Source organism: Pristis pectinata, chromosome 28 (assembly GCF_009764475.1).
Source record: "Pristis pectinata isolate sPriPec2 chromosome 28, sPriPec2.1.pri, whole genome shotgun sequence".
Classification (NCBI taxonomy): Eukaryota; Metazoa; Chordata; class Chondrichthyes; order Rhinopristiformes; family Pristidae; genus Pristis; species Pristis pectinata.
Window position 1 is genome coordinate 10,539,633 of NC_067432.1, and position 14,475 is coordinate 10,554,107.

The 14,475-nt window shown below is 38.8% G+C and overlaps 1 long non-coding RNA gene across 1 annotated transcript in view; it reads right to left on the reverse strand.

Annotated features, from left to right (window-relative positions):
- Positions 1 to 2,492: 2,492 nt before the first annotated feature.
- The window catches only part of LOC127583905 (uncharacterized), an 84,202-nt gene continuing 72,219 nt past the window's right edge, over positions 2,493 to 14,475 (reverse strand). Inside the window, exon 5 of the long non-coding RNA XR_007958313.1 lies at positions 2,493 to 5,186. This is a non-coding gene — a long non-coding RNA (uncharacterized LOC127583905). The remainder of the gene's footprint in view (positions 5,187 to 14,475) is intronic.

Here is a 14,475-nt window from a genome sequence, read left to right on the forward strand (position 1 = left end):
TTTGCAAACGACTGAATAACTAACTGATGTCATGGTCTGCGTCTCATTGGGAGCTTCGATGCCAAGAAATTAAGCACATCTCGGATATTGGTAACCCCAATAACGAAACGGACTCAAAATCATAAACAAACTCTCTCAAATGTCTGTGTTTCATCGTTCTCTGTTAACACTTATTTTACTAATCAAATCCATTCTCTTACCCCATTTGCTTTTTGTTATAGAATAATTATCACTTCGAGTTAAAAGAAGAGAATATGTCAGATTCTCTGATAGTGGGGTCCTAGGAGGCGGGTCCAAGGAGATATTTTAAGAATTGGGTCGCCGCAAATGTCAATGCAATTTTCATTGAAATGGTGACAATAAAGATTTTTATAGCCCGCATAAATGTAAGTGAAGCGTCATCTTATAATAAAGATGAGAGATGAAAATCACCCGATTTAGACAACGGAGGGGAGATACTATCGCTAATACAATGCTTAAACCCGTAAAGGTAGTGGGTATTTGTAGCTTGTGCTATGAACGACTGCGCAAATTTCCACTTTGCTATTCAACCAAACAGTCCCTTAAAGACAACAGCGAGCCCCTGTGACGTACACAGTGATATGGTGTACACAGTGTGTTCTGTCTTATGCAATGTGGACTGAATATCTGTTTTGTGGAAAACGTGTTGTTCCGAAGGGCTAGGTAAGGTGTCCCATGGGCTGTTTCCATTATGCAGTATGGAATGGGTGTTCATGTGCTGTTTGTATTGTGCACTATGAGCTAGGTGTTCAGGGCTGTTCTACATTGGATGGTTGTCCATAGACAGTTCAGTTTTATCCACTGTAGTTGGGCGAGTTCACTGTTTCGGGAAAACATAAAATACGGCAAAACACAACAAAATTTAAACTAAAACTTGCTTATTGTCCCATTATATATCGTTACCACTGAAAGCTATTGGCTTGCACTGTAAAACCCCCAAGTCCAACAAGTCATCTGGAAATAGTGTCAAATAACATGATTGAAGGTGTCCTCACAATCTATTTTCTATTACGCTATTTTCCATATTGTTCTTTCAATACGTGCGTACTTCGGAAGTTATGAAAATGACTGACTACAGTTAAAGGCTACCAGTATGAAGCTGTGTTTCATGAACACAGTGGCAATAATTCACACATGTTCCATAAATGGTTGTAACTGGTCATTGTGCGTGCAGTGGCGAATTCAGTCTGAGATCAATGACTCTGCACCCTGCCCGGCGGATGTCAGGTGATCAGATTCAACCAGATATATCCATTTCTTTACTTTCTCCTTATCGTTTACCTTGAACATTGGGATAATGTGACATTTGCGTGTTTAGCAACAACATTGAATATTTACGTACAGAACTCAAGTTGGCGAGTTGTAACGAAATAAAATTTAAATTTAGGTTTTAAAATGTTTTACTCAACATTTTATGACACATCATTCTTTGGTTTCACTATTGTCCAGTGAATGCGGTTTAGATGCACTTCAGTTAGTAAACTGCAAATAAAATCATCCAAGTAAAAGGGATACTGGACTCAACCAAACAGGAGTGTTTATAAATGCCACATTAGTGGTGTGAGATTCTAATAAACAGGAAGTGAGCCACAGGATAAAGCTATGTACCCGTTTTCAAAATCACAAATCTAACTAAGCTTGATTAAAAAAAAGAAACTTCATTTGGCTGGGGTAGCGATGTCCCAACGGTTTGGGATGAGAACCCAGGCCATCCAGAAAGTAAATATTACTCCTATATAAATACTAGGACGAAAACTTTTAAGGATTATTAATGAACTTGTAAAATAATTTATTAAAGTATCTTTTAGTGAATTTCGATACGAGCCTTAGTTTAATTTGAATAATATGCTTTGAAAGATGGGTGCACATGCAAATGTTTAATACATCAAAATATCTGTATTTTCCAATAACGAAACGACGCTAATCGGTGAACTATTTCAAAATGCACCATTGGAATATAAAATAGTATTATCTTATTGATGCTTAATCAGTCTTTTGCAAAGATTCGATATACGAGTAAATATGCGATGGGACGAACTAGGCGCAGCAACATGATTTCTGTTTGTATAATTCCACAAGTGATTTTATCCTTAAAAATACATTGAACAAATAAATTGAAACAATAATGGAACTTGTGATAATAAATGCATTTGAAGTTCTCCCTATACCCACCAGAATATTAACGTATTCTCATTTTCGATATGATTGGAGTGATAACGAATTTGCCGATCAGCCACTACACCAGTTCACTGAGCAGGACTGGCAACCCAATTAGGAATTCAAAGCTAATTGAAAGAGATTTCTTTTAATAGCCACTGGGGCTGACGGAAGTTGAGTCCTGACACGTTTACAACGTCCTCTGCCCCCACCCCGAAAGCCCGTAACTTATAAACGTACACCATATAGTCCAAAAATAACAGCAAGCGGAAAGCAAGTAGTTAATCAGAAACATTAATTTATTGGGAAATTATTACAGAAACGCACAACAAGAATTATTATACCAAATAAACTGCATATTAAGCATGATGAACATACTCATTTAATAAATACAATATGTGCATGTTCTTTAAAAAATTATGAAATTTTGGTCCATTCATCAGTAAACCCTCCAGAACTAGGATTGAGTCTAGCATGAGACCAAAAGTTCGCCAACCCCAATATCAGACATCAAACAGTTCTAATTAAAGCTTCAAATTTCTTACTTTCACGAAGAACCCCGCCTTCTTCTACTGTGTGCGTGAAGTATTTCCAGCAAATATAGTCGCAAAATATGCACACACTATAATAAATCAGTTCCAAGTCGTCAGAAAATCTTCACATTATTTTAACATAATAATTCCCAGACAACAATTCACACACTGCATTGTTAATTACACCACGAAATTAGCAGCTTACTCACTGGAAACACGTGAAAGAATTAAGTGTCGTTCAGCATTAGGAAGTATGACATGGAACCATAAATCGAGGAAAAATATAAGCTCTTTCTCGGCATCAGTAACATACAAGTTTAATTCTAGGAGTTACACATATGTTGTCCTTTTTAATACTTCCCTAATTGTAGTAGCCTAACTGTTATTTTATTCTTTATTGCTTATAGGAACCGAATTTAATTACGAACCACGGAGACACAAGAGACTGCAGATGCTGGAATCTGGAGCAAAACACTAACAGCTGGAGAAACTTAGTGGGTCGAGCAGCATCTGTGGGGTGAAATGGACAGTCGACGTTTCGGCTTCAGACCTTCCATTTTTTCAAAAAAATGATGAAGAAGAATGCGAGTAACGTAGATTTTAAAACCAGTCCTATGAGAAACATCTTAATATTTAGTTCTTGCTCAATTTCCATTCATTCTCGAGCAACATAAATCCAGAATTGTTCCAGATTTGAAACTTATTCACTGTGATAAACTTCGATAGGTAAATAGAACAGAATTGTATAGGTTGCATCTATAGCCAGTGGAGATTCCTACTCAGTGAATGGATGTTCATATCCCTTGAAATTCTGAATCAATTGCACCCGCACTTCTAGATTAGGGGGTTTTGTGGGGTGTGGGAAAGAGGGTCGGAGTGATGGGGGAGGGGGAATGCGGTGTGACGTTGGCCCCAACCAGCCCACTCTGTGTGATGACACGTTTATTCATGAATGTGGCGTCCGTCGCAACATCATGCAGACTCTGTTTACAGTCTCTTCGGTGTAATTCCGCCAACATTAACGTAACTGACGCAATGGACCGTGAGATATGAAGCACGAATCACGTTTCGTTTGCCAAGTCTTTTAAAAACCAGCTAGATTCTGCCCCACCCACACACTGGTCATACCCCGAAGGTGAATTACCCCTATTGGGAGTTTCAGCTAATTGTTCTCAACTGCAAGCTTTCCAGGTGGTTCCAAAATTAACTGGACCTTTTGGGTTCTCCTCTAATAGTTATGGTTGAACATTTCTTTAACAGTAAGAAAAAAGGGAGATGATTACTGTACCCTAATATAACGAAGAAATGGTTCTATATATTTTTAAAAAGTCATTATCTGTAATTTCGTTCTGTAATTTCACTGATGGTGGAGTGACACTGATTTAAAATGCTTACTTTAAACCTATTTTACCTACATTAATCAAATGTTACCAAGTTGCTCTTAAAAATAACAAGGAATGTTTTAAAATAATTTTCTAAAGAGCACATTTTAAAATTGCCTTGGTTCATGACAGGTTAAGCGTGAGTAGAAATATAAATCACTTGGGGTGGGTGGAGAGGAGGTTTTCACAGTTAAATTGGACGCAAATTTGGACACACTTTGTACCAGAATCGCTGTTTGCGCTCAGAAAGTAAAATTTATAGGTAAATTGAACTATCTAGCAACTTAACAGCAGAATCCGCCCATAGACCACAATAATTTTTCATAAGCAATTTCTAACAATTCATACGAATTTATTGCAGGTTAAAAGTTAACTCCTCTTAATAAAGTCACAAAGCATACTCAGTTTTCTAAAATAAAATTCACATCATATACCCAAATTCATATATAAAATAAACTTCAATAGAGGGTGCTCTGAAATCCATCCACGCCAAAGGTCCAAAACCAAATGTTTAAAAATCGTCTCCTCATTAGACCAATTTGGCTCATTAAATTTATTAGGAACATTTGCTTCTGACTTTGTTTTGGTCCGGAAGTCAGTTCCTATCCTGTGTCTTTTGCTGAGAGTGTATAACCTGACCATTTCCAAACTAGCCCCACCACACACGCAAATCTTTGCGTGTCTGTAAACTTGATCTCAACTCATCCCTATGCAGGAAAAAGAAGATTGAGGGAAAGTAACTTGATTCAATAACATTAAAGTATATATTGCCTGAAAATTCAAGGTTCTTCCCTAACAAAGTTCCAATGATCAAAACACCGATATAACCGGCGTTAACAGACGTCGATGCTTCAAGTTTCCATCAAAGCTCATTTCGCTGACCAACGGACCTAGAGTGCAAAGGCTCGCAATACATTCCAACTTTCTCCAGGATGACAGGTCTTCTATCTTATCTCCAAGACTTCAGGCTTTTGCAACGTGCGTATTGTAGCCACGCAAACTGTGCTTTAGGATGATTCCTCTTAAGTCTGTTGTCATGAGGCTAGCCACTCATGGTACGGAGAGCTCTTCCGGTAACTCCGTGATGGGAAATCTGTAAAATAAAACATAAGAGCTAATTTTAAAAAATGCATTCATGCCAAGTTTAATATCATAGGACGTGGGCTTTTTTATTCCCCTATGAATGTCCGCAAGGAAGGTATGTTTTAATATTATTGGTCATGATCTCCATTTAAGAGCCCATTTAAAGTTGAGATGAGATCAACTTCACATTAGTATCATAACGCATTGTATAATTTCCCATATATTTTTACGGTCTGGTCTGCGCACTTTGGAGAATGAAACGCTAACGCCAACCGCACAGTCATTGTTTTGTGGACCAGACTCGATTGTCCGACTGGCCTAATTATCTTATGATCTAGTATCAACCTGAACTAGGATCGTCTAATGAAACGGACAACATAATTTTAATGTTTATAAATAAGGACATCAAGTATGATATTAACGGATAAATAATGTGTTTTGATGGTTATTCATTTAGTTGACTACCGAGCAACCCGTTATGGAAAGGACTTATTAGAAATAGTGAGCATAATATGAAGGCTCATGAGGGATGAGAAATGTTGCGCTTGACGAGAAACCTGAGATCCTGGAATCTGATTCTACTCGAGGAAGAACCAGGGTTTAGCTTTAATTTATGGAGAGTTTGAGAAGGCGATGAGGGGGAGACTGTTTGATCTGTTTTGGTAATACATGACCAGTTATCAAGTTAAAATTGTAATTGAGAGTGATAAAAGGGATTAGAAGAAATTACGTTAGGAGGGGGATTGATGAACTATTGATTATTTTGGTTTGGGGCGTGGTTGAGATGGAAAACGTTGCACATTGTGAAGTGACTAAGGCCAGAAAACATAACTGTGGAGTTAGCGTTAGCACTGCACTGCCAGCACTGATACAACCATCCGAAAAGTCTTCTCTTTTTAAAGAAAAGCTACAACTGCATTGTTTTATGAGGAGATCCAAGAAGAAAATAAATGATAATATCTAGAGATGTAATAAACGGGGAGATAAAACAAGCGATCCTATTCATGAATCACAATTATAGCATTGCAGGAATATAGAGAAAGAGTGCCGTTATTGTAATTCTTAGTATATCCATTCTTAAACTTCAGATCATTTGATTATAAACATTTTTGTGGTCCACTCCTTACATGTACATAGACATCTAGATCCTACCATACCATTTTTGCAAAATTTTGCAGTTTACGTGTTAATTAATTTTCGACAGTTTACGAGAGATTTTGCACAAAAGGCGTAAAATGTCCTTTGCAAATCCCCCATCTTCCATAAATATCACGATAGCATCAGACTTCAGGAATATCACTTCATGACAAAAAGAGGCGCCTCTCCCATTAGAGGTTAAAGGGATTAGTTTCTCTTCACGAGAACATTATTTGCAAACAGGCCAGGCCCTACATCAGTAGTGCAAATGAGTTATTATTTTTAATACGATGTGACAGATAAACATCCCTCAGGATGCTCAAATTTGAGTCCATCGATCATTCCCCTGCTGTTGCTTTCTCCTTTGTCGAAATTGTAGAAGGTACTAAACGGTAATCTTCGGGTTCAAACACACAAAATAAATTTTCGAACCGCGATCTTTAGGGCTAAGGTATTCCAAGGAAGTAGCGGCTCATTGAATTTTAATGCAAATTCTAACTTTCAATTAAGTAGATTGAAAGTTTAAGTGCTGGGCAGTCTGATTTGACCCGCCTTCCTGTTTTATATTTCTCTTCCTGTTTCTTAGATCTCTCTTCTCACTTTAGTTTAAGACTTCTAATTTTCCTCTCTCCCCACACCCAAATCAGTCTGATGGTTTGCAGCATCGTGCATATTTTCACAGTAGGATTGTATACAGGATCTCCTCAGGAAATCAAATGTTCCCACAGTACATTAAAACCACCTGATTAAACGCAATGGACACCAAGGGAGCAGCCCTGAGACCAGTACTCGATTTTAACCTGTATTGCATATATAGGTCTGACCAAAATCTTGCTCAAAGATACTATATTCAGCAAATAGACAAAAATAACCAATACAACCAGAGCCTGAAGGACTCACGTAATCTGATGTTAAATTGTTTACTTAAATTGCCTCGATCTGGTTAACCATATCCATTTCAGAGCTATCAATAACTAGGTTCCTGCAATCTATAAATACCCACCACTTCAGGTGGCCCGCCCATTCTTTCAAGGGTGGGTGGGTGGGGGGTGGGGGAGGCATTTGTCAGTCCCTGCACATTGAATGGGTTTGGGATAGGTAGGTAGGTAGAACTAAGCGTAGACTTGTTCTACGAGTAGACTTCTACATAAATTGTCTTTCGATCGATATGAAGTCACACTGACACGGAGCACTGACTTCATATTTTTACTTTACTACGAATTAGCAGCCCAGTCAGTAGTAATGTGGATTCTCAGTTGGGGCAAATGAAGATTGATTTTCGTTGAACAGATTGACTCACAACTGTCAATATATGACAACTGTCCACCAGGATTTCTACTTGCATAGGGAGCTGTGAGCTAATTAAAGATCTCGTCTTGCGGTTTAATGAGGTCTTTATCCTCTAGTCCAGCGTGTAACCTGCTGGATCATTCACCACAGCTTTATCAATGGACCTATTCATCGTGTGAATACTTTACAACAATACAGATGGAGGACACATGCTGAAAGGTACTCAGATTTCGAGCAGGGCGATGCGTGTCCTTGTGTTTTTTTAAATTTGAGCCATGAACATACATTGCAGTCATCCCCACAATCGCATGTCCCCACTTTCCCCAAAACGTTTAACAACCCGCCCCCCCCCCCCCGACACTGTAATCCAGAAGGCTGTGGAGCCAATTCCTCTCTGGGATTCTTCTTTCCTCTTGCCAGTATCTCAAAACCGAACTCCAAATTCCGCACCTGACCCAACCTTCCTCCAGTTTCTCGTCGGTACCTCTCCTCTTCCCCACACTGGGACTTCTCGAAATAATTAACCACACTGAAGACAACAATTGCTGTTTATATTTGCTGTTCTTGGGTTGGTATCGGATCCCGTTCCGAAGAGAACTTCATAATCTAATTCTTTTATTTTAACTCCATTGAGCGAGCTTTTCACAAGGAGTCCTATGTATTTCATCCGAGTCATTAGACATACAGTGATTTATTTGTGTACATCAGGCTCGTTTCTGAAACTCCTCCTTCACCCAGCTACGTGTCGAAACAAGGCCCAATAACTGAATTCCGCGTTTGAACCTTACTTTCCGAGAACAATGTAACATTTGACATGGATTTCAAGACATTTCGGCTTTATTCATTTCTGTAGCGACTGAATAATATTTCAACTTGAGAATGGGTTCAATTCATGACATTGTTTTATGTAATCTGTGAGGTGTTGAACTTTTGGGGGTCAAATGCAAGAGGGAATTATAGTAAATGACAGGACCCTTAGGAGCCTTGATGTACAGAGGGATCTTTGGTGCAAGTCCATAGCTCCATGAAATGGTAACACAAGTGGATAGGGTGTTAAGAATGTGAACAACATGCTTGTCTTCATAGGTAGGGGCATTGAGTATAAAAATTGGGAAGTCAAGTTGCAGCTGTATAAAACATTGGTTAGGACACATTTGGAGTATTGTGTACAGTTCTGATCACCATACTACAGGAAGGATGTGGAAGCTTTGCAAAGGGTGCAGAAGAAGTTCACCAGGATGTTTAGAGACACAAGATACTGCAGGTGCACAGCTCAGCAGGTCAGGCAGCATCTGTGAAGGCAGAGGGATGTTTAATGTTTTGGGGCGAGACCCCTCATCAGCTCCAGGGCAAGATATTGCCTGGATTGAAGACTATTAGCTATAAGGAGACGTTGGATAAACCTGGATTGTTTTTTTCTGAAGCACCGGAAGCTGAGAAGTGACCTGATAGAGGTATAAACAATCATGAGAGTCATAGATATTCAGAGTCCTTTTCCCAGAGTGAAATGCCAAATACTGGAGGGCATAGGTTTAAGGCATGAGAGGAGAAGTTTAGAGGGGATTTACGAGGCGAGTTTTTTTTTACAGAGAGTGGTAGGTGCCTGGAACAAGCTACCAGTGGAGGTGATGGAAACAGATACAAAACCAGCATTTGAGATATTTAGACAGGCTCATGAACAAGCAGGAAATGGAGGAAAACAGTCTACGGTAAGCAGATGGAAATAGTTAGATTGGCACCCTGGTTGGTGCAGACATGGTAGGCTGAAGGGCCTGTTCCTGTGCTGTGCTGTTCTTTGTTCTATGTTTTATGTTCTAAAGGTTATTCAAGAAGGAGCAAGACCCTTTCTTCACCATCACGTTTTTCTTTCATATTAAAGGCTGGCACATATAATACAACAGTAGAGTTGAAGTCCTTTGCCAACATAATAACTTCCGTTGACTTCCACCATTTGACAAACAGAAATGTAATCACCTTAGTCAAACATTCACTCGGTGAATGAAGGGTTATCACTCACTAACTCCTGTACTTATTTTAATTTGATGACTATGTTACTTTCAATTATATAGAAAATCATTTTAAGTTCATAAGGATCTTGTTTTGATAATGTTGGCCATACCATTTAAGTTGTCTCGAAACTACGGAGAAATAATTATATGTTAATCTCGGAGTTGGTTCTCACTTTTATTCGCAGCAACTGTGCAGGGAAATGGGTTATACTGCAGATCTACACTATTACAAAACATCTTTGACAGCACCTCGCAAACACCCAACTGCCACTACTTAGGACAAGGAAGCAGGACCGCAGGAAGCTCAGTAGCACCAAGTTCCTCCCCAAGTCCCACAACAATCAAGCTTGGACATATATCACAGTTGCTCAATTATTATGGAATTCTTATCCAAGACTAAGGCAGCATCTTCTCCATAGACTAATGGCTCAGAAAGAAGACTCACCATGACCATCTTGATAACAATCAGGGATGGGAAATGAAAAACAGGTTTGTCAGAGAAGCCCACATCCCAAGATATTTTTTTTAATAGGAGATAGATCTCAAATCAATATTGGTCCTGTGTAATATTTGAAATAAAGGAGAACATCTCCATGGATTAGAGTTTCACAACCACTCTGCTCCATGCACATTATCACACAATTAAAGTTATAAACTCATGTCCACTGAAACATTTAAAACATGATCACCAGTGTTCTCCCTCAGGTGTACATACAGTACATGTTGTGAGAAGCAGTACAAGTTGTCATTATTGATCGGTGTTCTGGTCTGATACACTCTAAACTGAGTACCTATTAAACTGCAGTTTACCAGAAGTGTCCAGGCTTTTAAGAGTTTATTTTTTAACTCACAACTTTATACTGTGGGAGAGGAAGATAACATGTAACAGAAAACAACATGCTGGGCAGAACGACTAAATTACAAGAGTGGCTGTTCCAGAAGTTCTTCACTGGGTCAAAAGCTTCTTTAGGGCAACCTGATGTTATGAAAGGCAAGTTTTCCTTTCTTCTCTGAATCTGAAATTGTTTATACCAAGAGATCGAGGTTTTGTGATCTGGAAGCTATCACTCCTCCAGCAGCAACTATAAAATAATCTTTTCCAATCTTCTCTACACAACTCATTTAAATAGGAATCGGGGGGAGAAATGGGCCAGTAGAATAGTGCTGACGGGACGAGGTAAAAACTTATGCTATATGGTTCAGGTACACATTGGAAATATATCTAACTCCAGACAGCTTTGATACTGGAGTGCACAAAATCCACTCATTGGAAAATGAACCCAATTATCTATGATATGTACATCATGCTTCTTCTCACCAATGAAAGTACAAGAAATAAAGATGCATTTAATGATTGTTCAGATGATTTGTAAGTGGTCCCAGGATTGCCCAGAATTATTCCTGCAATCTGCGAAGATGTGCAGACATTTAACAGTAGCTGTGAACATATTGATCAGTACAGTAAAAAATTAAAGCTGAATGACATTTTAACCAACATGCCTAACTAGTTGAAGACACGTAAGACTGCAGATGTCAGAATCTGGAGCAACAGACAATCTGATGGGAGAAAGAGAACCCTGAAGCAGGGTCTCAAGCTGAAATGTGAACAATTCCTTTCCTCCCCACAGATGCTGCTCGACCTGCTGAGTTCCCCCAGCAGATTGTTTGTTATGCCTAAATAATTATAGCAATCATCCAATTCTGGCAGTTTTATTGATTTAATACCTAATTACACCACCAGAGCATGTTAAAGTAGCTCACCTATCTTTTGAAGCAACAGCTTATGTAGGCAGACAGCTTTTAGAATTTACATTAATTCATTGTTTTTACTTAGCACAACAACTAAAATCAGACTTTGCTTTTTCTCAGTTCCAACTAACATTATACAGTATTTTGAAAGGAATATTTCTTGCTACTTATTACGAGTGAAATAATCTTCCATAAACCACAACAAAGTTGAATGGCTTTTCCACCTCTTTATTTAAAGTCAAATTCTAATGGACCCCACAAACAGGAGCAATCAGTTACTATTTATAACCTAGTTTAATTGAAAGCTTATTCTCAACCAGCCTCTCCAATCTTTCCAATTTCAGCCCTGTGAAATCAATAACAAGCAGAAATAAGATTTTAAAAAGGAAATTTGAGTCACAGACCGTCCTTTTCTTTTGAAATGCAAAGCTTGGAAAGGAGGATTTGAATCATCAATGTCTAAACAGTATTCAAGGCCTGTCCATCAGGTACAGAACGAGATTTGTTCCCCAGTTTATTGCCATCTATTGCATAGAACTAAATTGAGGGAAACTTCACTGCAGAACAAAGGCGCCCAACTCCTGTGAGAAACACCCTCTTAATCTGCAAAACACCTCACGCCGCCCTGAGCACTGCAAATCCCTCCACCATCTGTTCCAACTGTAGCCAAATAGGAAGAAACCAATTCCCCTGATACTACTAACTCTTCCAGGAGCAAACTAGGATGTCTGCAAAAATCTCTTGAACAAATTGGTGAGCTGGATTGGATTCTACACCCACTTCCACAGTTCAACTTTGCTCCATTTGTTTAACAACAATCTGATTTTTTAAACATATATGGTATATGTCAATTAATAATGGTAGAGCTTAATTTTGATTCCAAATTATGGCTTGGGGGCAGATCAGCCAAGATCATATTGAATGGTAGGGCAGGCTTGATAGGCCAAGTGACCTACTATTAATCCTATTTTCTTATGTTCTTGTGTTCTAATTTTCCCAACCATGGCCTCTACCCACACATTAATTCCTTTGCATTGCCTATACACAGTCTAGTTTCTCATGGACATTAATTTGCCATCCCACCCTTTTACATTTTAACATTGAGAACAGAACCTCCAAAATAGTTATCCATTCTCACCTATTAACATATCTATTAAACTTTCTTGAAGAGTGATTAAACATTCTCCACTGATGTTAATCTTGACCAAGGAGTGCATATCAACATTTTTAAGTATCATGTAGAAAGGTACAGATTATCCAAGAATGGCATGGATTTGTTAAGAGAAGGTCATGTCTGACTAACTTGAATGAAATATTTGAGGTTGTAACAAGGGAGGTTGATCAGGATAGCACATGTGACATAGTCTACATGGATATCACGAGGTGCTTAATAAGGTCCTGCCTGGCAAATAAAGTGAAAATTGAAATCAAAGAGGCAAGGTGGATCCAAAACTGGTTCAGTGACAGAAAGCAAAGGGTAATGATCAGCATATGGTTAATGTTTGAAATGCTGTTTACTCTGGGGCTCAGTGCTAAGTCCCTTGGCTTTTGTGGTATACATTAATCATTTAGAATTAAATTAAGGGGCACAGTTAAGGAGTTTGCAGATGATACAAAAACTGGCTATGTGGTTGACTGTGAAAAAGACAGCTGTGTACAGCAGAAAGGTAACAATGTATTGGTCAAATAGACAGGAAGAAAGCAAACACCAAGACAGTGGACAGAAACGAAAGGCAAAATATACAGTGAAAGGACAAGAATGTACATTTACTTTAGACCTTCTACATACTCTGGTTGCCCCAAACTGGTTTATAGCCAAATAAATCCTTTTGTCATGTAATCTCTGTTATAGAGCAATATCATTATGCTGTGAATATCATGAAGTTATGGCTCAAGTGTGATCCTGATTCAAAGAATGTTGACTATAACTCAACAGTCAGAATGTCAGTGAAAGGTGAGCTCCCCAGGAGATACAAAACTGGGTGAAAAATCAGCCTGGGTTAAAAGTCAAGAGCATAACACACAGTTGGATTTGCTTCACTCCCAGAAAACTGAATCTCTGCCTGTTCAGTTATTTAAAAAAATATATAGCCAGATTTTCCACATCAAAAGAGATAAATAATGAGTTTGTCTGGTTAAGGTAGGCTGGTTGAAAGAAGCAATATTGAGCAAAGCGCTAAGAGAACAGGCTCTTCTTTTTCAAAGAGTGCCATGCCATCTTCAGATGCTGTTGGAAATTAGCTTTTAGTAGATCCTGTGTCAACAGTTTTGTAGAACTAGGAAGGGATCTGTTAAATGCTAATTGGTGTAAAGTAAATCCCTGCTCTGCAGCATGGAGGTAAACAATTCCCTCTAATAATATTGTGCAGAAATGGATCTGAACACAAAAGTATTTATGGAGTACAGTAGCAGTATGGTTAAGTTATTGATCTAGTAGCCAGAGCTCTTAACCATTGATCTAGAGAAGTGAGTTTGATTTCCACCTTGGCAGTTGCAGAATTTAAATTCAAGTTTTAAATAAAGCTGGAATTTGAAAACAAAAGTGGTCTCTGTAATTGTGAGCAAAGCTACGAAACTATTGTCAACCCATCTGTTTCACTCACGTCCTTCAGGGAAGGACAGAAAGCAACCTATCTGGATGCATCACGGCTTGGTATAACAACTGCTCTGCCCGGGACAGCAAGAAACTGCAGGGAGTCGTAGACACAGCTCACCACATTGTTGAAACCAGCCTCCCCTCCATCGACTCTGTCTATACCTCTTTCTGCCTCGGTGAAGTAGCCAACATAATCAAAGACCCCACCCACCCAGGACATTCTCTCCTCTCTCCTCTCCCATCGGGCAGAAGATACAAAAGCCTGAAAACATGTACCACCAGGCTCAAGGACAGTTTCTATCCTGCTGTTAAAAGACTTCTGAATGGTTCCCTAGTACGATAAGATGGATTCTCGACCTCACAATCTATCTCATTATGACCTTGCACCTTATTGTCTACCTGTACTTCACTTTCTCTGTAGCTGTGACACTTTACTCTGCAGTCTGTATTGTGTTACCTTGTACTACTTCAATGCACCGTGTAATGAATTGATCTGTATGAATGATATGCAAGACAAG